Genomic DNA, 6,189 nt, shown 5'->3' with positions numbered 1-6,189 from the left:
GATCCCCGTGGCAACCAACAAAATCCCAGATGAGCCCCCAAAATTATTAGAAAGAAGGGGAGCCCCAGAACCAGGGGTCCTGGTGAAGGACGCCCGGGAGCCAGTCAGCAAGACATATGGTCTCTTCTGCAACAGGGCACGCAGCCCACACAGGGCTGGCAGCGCCCCCGTGGGTCCCTGACGCCCACGCCCCTCACCCCTCATTCTGAAGGGTTAGAGGACAGGAGGGGTGGACCTTGGTGGAAACTGAAACGTAAGAGGGCGGCCCCAGGGGAGAGCAAGTTATGGAGCCAAAATGGCTGCGCTTAAGGTAAGAGACTCCCTTCTCTGGCAAAAGATGACTTGTTTATTCTCACAAGATCCAGGGTCAGACGCCCACCCACCTCTGGACTCAGGGCCGCCCGCCGCACTCCTCCCTCAGCCTCTGCGGCCCCTGCCCCCCAGCCCGCGAGGTGGGGGCGGGGGGGGGGGGAGCGGGAAGGGCGCTGAGTGCTCCTGCAGTCGTGCTCCTCTTGGCAACCCCGGGTGCTCCCCTCTGCCTCTGTGAGGATGGACAGTGAGACGAGGTGGGCCAGCGCATGGGTGCGGTGAGCGCGCCCCCTTCCTTCTGGAAGCCAAAGCAGGCACTGGGGAAGGCCAGCCCCCCTCTCCCTTCCCCCCCCCCTCCCCAGCTCCCAGGAGAAAAATCACACATTTGGAAACAAATTCGTGCTGGGAGGAAGGCATTAGGGCATAGTTTATGGGGAAAAGCTGGTTCTATGAACTGAAATTTTTGAAAAATTCTTCTATCAGGAAAAGCGTGAGAAGCACATTGCAATTGACCAGAGGAGACAATTTTTTTAATTTAATTTTTTATTAGTTTTATTTTTCCCATCACTATCCCCTTTGAAGAAGCATGTTGGGTAACGATGCAAGCGGCCTGAGCCCTCTGCCACCCTCGCTCTCAGAGGGGAGGCCTGCCAAGACCCCTGCCGTGGAAGGCGGTGGGGAACCGGGGCTCTGGGCCTGTCCCCCACAGAGGCCCAGCCCTTAGCATTCCGTCCTTGGCCACTGGTCACTGTGTTTGGGGCTGTGCCCTAGAGCCCCACCACACCTGGCCTCCTGGTGAGAGAGCTCTGCATAGAAATCCACCACCTGCTCTAACCCCTCCCCGCCTGGCTGGTTCCCAGCAGGATGAGGTTCTATCCTTTCCTGAGAGCAGCTGCTCTCTCCTCCCATCGCAGGAGTCTCCCTAGGTCATTCAGGGAAGTGGGAATAAGAATAGAAAAAGGATCATCTCTGTTGGGTCTGCGCCAATGGATCCTTACCTTCCTGGTGTTTCTATGCTCCCTCGGTGGTGGTGAGGGTCCAACACTCTCGGAGCAGTAGACAAACACAAGGAAGAGCGGCGCCCCACACACGATGCCCACGATGGCATTGATCACCCAGCAAGGACTGGAGCACTGCCAGGGAGCAATAGCGCTTTTCAGAGGAAAGAGAGGGTTCTCCATCATCTGAATCGCACTGCTGCTGTCCTCAGGCAACGGAGCACTGGCAGCCATGGAGGCCTAGAGGCCCAGGCTCACATCACAGCTGTGCTAGGTCACAAAGGGCTCCTGAGGCAAAGAGAGGGCAATGAGAGGGGAGGCTGAACACTGCCCCTCCCTCCCCGCCCAGCAGGCCCCATCCCTGTGCTCTCCTGGACGTAGACCAGTGCCTGGGAACCTTCTTTCTGCCAAGGGCCACTTGGATATTTATAAAATCATTCTCGGGCCATACAAAATTATCAGCTTAAACATTAGCCTGCTGCCTAGCCGGCATGGATCAGGAGGTCATGGTTTGATTCCCATTCAGGGCACAGGCCCAGGTTGTGAGCTCCATCCCCAGTAGGGGGCGTGCAGGAGGCAGCTGATCAATGATTCTCTCTCATAACTGATGTTTCTATCCCTCACCATCTCCCTTCCTCTCTGAAATCGATATATATACACACACACACACACTAGCTGTACCCGGCCACGCGTTGCTGTGGCTCAGTCTGGTTAAATGGAAAAGAAAGAAAAGAGAAAGCACACATTTCTAATATGTTTAATTTCACAATGCTTGTGGGTATACGATATTTTTTGTTGTTCCATTGTGCAGATATAGAGATTGTCTGGTTTGCTGACTCTAGAACACGCAACATATAATTGTCCATGTGAGAAGCAATCCGTGTCTAGATCTAAACCGCACAATTCTAAAGACTGGCCCTGAGCTTTGTTGATGTTGATTGCAAATGCCAATCAAATTGGGAATTGCAATCTCTTAAATTGAAATGGCATATCTCTTAAATTGAAATGGAATCATAGGAATGCGAGGAATGAGGACATCTTCACCTTTGAAAGGTCCTGTCAAGATTGTTGCTTCTACGACATTGCTCATTAATTTTTTTACTGCAAGCTGCGTGCCGTTGCAAAGCTTTGGCTGGTTGATATTTCACAACATGATAACTGGCACGCTGATTTTCAATTGCAGTATGTGCGGTGGCATCCCTGGCAGATCGAGTGAATTCAAAAATTCTGTTGGATAATTAACCGCTTCATCTGCTTCCACAACAGTGTCGACGGACTTGTATGTGACTGCCTCGCTTTGAATGTTAGACTGAATAATATTGTTAAGTTCATAGACGTCTTTGTTCTTGGCCGCAAGAATAGCTCATTCACTCAGCCAATCGTGATTCTTATAATTGGTTTGAATATTGGGAAATACTTTTTCAACCAATTCTTCTTTTGACGTCACTAAATTGCAGAAGTTATGAGGCAATGTAATTTGTCCTGAGGTCAGATCAACCGGCACCTTTCCGTTCCCAATTTCCAGCAATTGATGTGTATTTCCTGATGTTAGATAGGAAATGCTTTGATTCGGCGGTATATCCAGCAAGCAAAGTTTTTAATGGCTCTGGCGGTTCTCCAAGTTGGAGGCAGTTTAATTTTTCCGGAGGCGCAACACATTCCTTTCGTTTCTCCATTAAATTTCAGAGCCTTGCAACAAGGACACATTTCAGTCATAGTGCCGATGAGAACATGCCGGCTCAAACTATAATCATCAGCTGGGTTGTACCAGAATGCAAGGCAATTGTAATCGCGTGATTGCTGAGCACTGAGTCGTGTTTGACGCTGATTTGCTGTTTCTCGTTGACATCTTTCAGTCACTCTCAGCCTGTCACGTTCATTCTGTTGAGAACGAAGCAGATCTGAAGCTGCAGAACGCAATCGCCGTGCTCGCAACCATGCATCCTCAAGTCTGGCTGCACTTCGCTCTGCTGCTTCCTCGGCACGTATTTGAGCCATTCTTTGTCTGTTTCGCTTGTTCACTGATGCCCTTTCTCCCTCAGTTTGATTTGCAATTACTCTCGCACTGCTTCCGCTCCGTGAGTACAACGACCTAGGTTTGATCTTCTGCGAGGCATTATTTGGATACTCACGAAATGAACACTATGGTGAACGACACAGCTCAATTCCAACGCAATGTCACACGAAATAATTAAATCTAAATGAAAATAAATTGAAATCTATGAAAATTCAATTTAACAATGCAATCAGAAACATTGAAATGGAATCGTAAAATATTTAGTATAGCGTGTGTTGCTTTTACGTCCAACAGATGGCGCTGTTTTTCAAAAAAAGCATGTTTTTACCTGTCACAGGTGTGACATCTATATAATAGTAGGCATAAGGTACATAAAAATACGCGTGTATTCGAATGCAACGTTGTGTCAAAATTTCAAAGCAATCGGTGAAGAACTTTCAGAGATTTAAGATTTTGAACAAACGAACATTTACATTTATACACACTAGAGGCCCGGTGCATGAAAATTCATGCACTGGTAGGGGGGTCCCTCAGCCTCACCTGCCCCCTTTCACAGTCCGGGAGCCCTCAGGGGCGGGAGGTGACCCAGTGATCAGGGGAAGGTGATGCCCCCATCACACCTCTGCTGCTGCCACTGCCAGAAGCGCAAGCCTTGGCCAGCTCTGGTTATCTGACCCTTGGGCAGCTGCCATCTGAGGCTGGCCTGTGCTTCAGGCCCATCCTGGGCGGCTGGGCACCCGCCATCCGAGGCTTGCCTGCACCTCGGGCCGGCCTTGGGTGGCTGGGGGCTGAGGGCGGGTCTGGCGGCACCACGCCCCTGCCACCCCCCAGTGGGGCTAAAAGGACTGGGGGACTCTGGCAGGGCTGAGGAGACTGGGCTCCACCATCTTGTGGCTATGGGCGCCGCCATCTTGGTGATGGCATGATGGTCAATTTGCATATTCCCTCTTTATTAGATAGTGTATATATATTTAAAAATTAGCCTGCATATTTGGTCAAATGTTTAACTCACCCCTAATGCCTCGGCAGGGCCAGATCAAATGATTTCACAGGCCGTGTGCGGCCCGTGGGCTGGATGTTCCCACCCCTGCTCTACCTTCGTCAATGTTCTACTTATTCCACTCGGAAGCCAGGTAGTGGCTGGCTCCCGCCTCTCCTGGAGATCTGGGCTGGAGTCCACCAATCTCCAGTGTCATCGCTGTTGAAAGCCTGAAGTGCTCTCGGTGATTTCGGTGATTTCACAGGGATTGATCCTCTCAGAATCTCCTCTGTCCTCAACTCCATTATTTTTCACCTCACATGTTTACTTTTTTTTCCTGTTTCCTGTGAGAACATTTCAGTTCTACTCCAGCAGATACAATACAGTGCTATCAGCTGTAGATTCGCAGGAAGCTTGTCCCTGTTGTGGGCCTCTCTCCACCACTTCCGCCAACGCAGCCGCGGGCACGCGCTTTGTGCTCCCTCTGTGAGCTCACCTGTGGTTTTTGAGAACCCCACGTAGGTGACAATATGCAGGACTCTTTCTCTGTCTGGCTCACTTCCCTTAGCACAGTGGTCGGCAAACTGCGGCTCGCGAGCCACCTGAGGCTCTTTGGCCCCTTGAGTGTGGCTCTCCCACAAAATACCATGTGCGGGTGTGCACGTACAGGGCAATTAAAACTTCGTGGCCCATGTGCAGAAGTCGGTTTTCGGCTCTCAAAAGAAATTTCAATCTTTGTACTGTTGATATTTGGCTTTGTTGACTAATGAGTTTGCCGACCACTGCCTTAGCATAATGTCCTTCAGTTTCATTGCTGCAAATCTCAACCAGCTTTCCCCACATAATAAGTGTTTCACTTTCATCAATGAAGAAGTAGAGCTTTGTACTTTTTTTAAATTTATCTTTTTTGTTGAAAGTTTTACAGATGTCATCCCCTTGTTCCCCCCTCGCCCCTCCTGCCCACTCCCACCCCTCCCAGGCCTTCATCGCACTATTGTCTGTGTCCAAGGGTTTTGCATGTATGCATACAAGTTCCCCAATAAATCTCTCTCCACCCACCCCAGCCTTCACTCTGAGATTCCACAGTCTGTTCTATGCTTTTATGTCTCTGGATCTATTTTGTTCATCAGTTTATTTTGTTCTTTAGATTCCATATATGAGTGAGATCATGTGATATTTGTCTTTCTCTGAATGGCTTATTTCGCTTAGGATCTGGAGAGTAGTACAAAAACCCTTTTAACATCTTAGTGAACAAATGACTCTCCAAAGAATACAGGCCTATAATGAGCAGCAGTTACTTCATTGGAGCTTGCTGGTAAAAGTGACATGATATTTTAATCTCCATCAAACAAGGTAGCCAATTAAGCACCTGATCAAGCAGTGAGGGAGTGAGCAGAGAAAAACATCTGATAAACATTACAATGGCCAAAGCGTAAATACATACACACTACAGGCACTCTGAGAGAAGGAAAGAGAAAAGAGACTGTTCTGTGACATAAATTTTTTAAAAGAACTTTATTTAAAGTGGACTAAGTCACAATTCCTTCAACCCATTAGCATCTCCATAAAGGGTACTCCATTATGGCATATATACCGGTAGCTTCCCATTTAAGAAAGAAGTGTGTGTGTGTGTGTGTGTGTGTTATAGCTGTAAAGAATGATTGTAATTTATCTATTCTTCCGAAGCACAGTCCAAACTTTACTAATGCAAAACAGATGATAGGGGTTTCTTTCACAAAATGTTGGCAGTGACACATTTCAATTTCCACTAGCCAGAAACCTAAAATAAACCCAACTGTCTCCTTCTCAGTAATATAGCAAAACAGAGAACTTTAGAATAAAAATTCTAAACTTTTATTTCAAAAACAAACTCCTAGAAATATTAG

Source organism: Plecotus auritus (genome assembly GCF_963455305.1).
Source record: "Plecotus auritus genome assembly, chromosome: 5".
Lineage (NCBI taxonomy): Eukaryota > Metazoa > Chordata > Mammalia > Chiroptera > Vespertilionidae > Plecotus > Plecotus auritus.
This window is presented reverse-complemented; position numbering follows the sequence as displayed.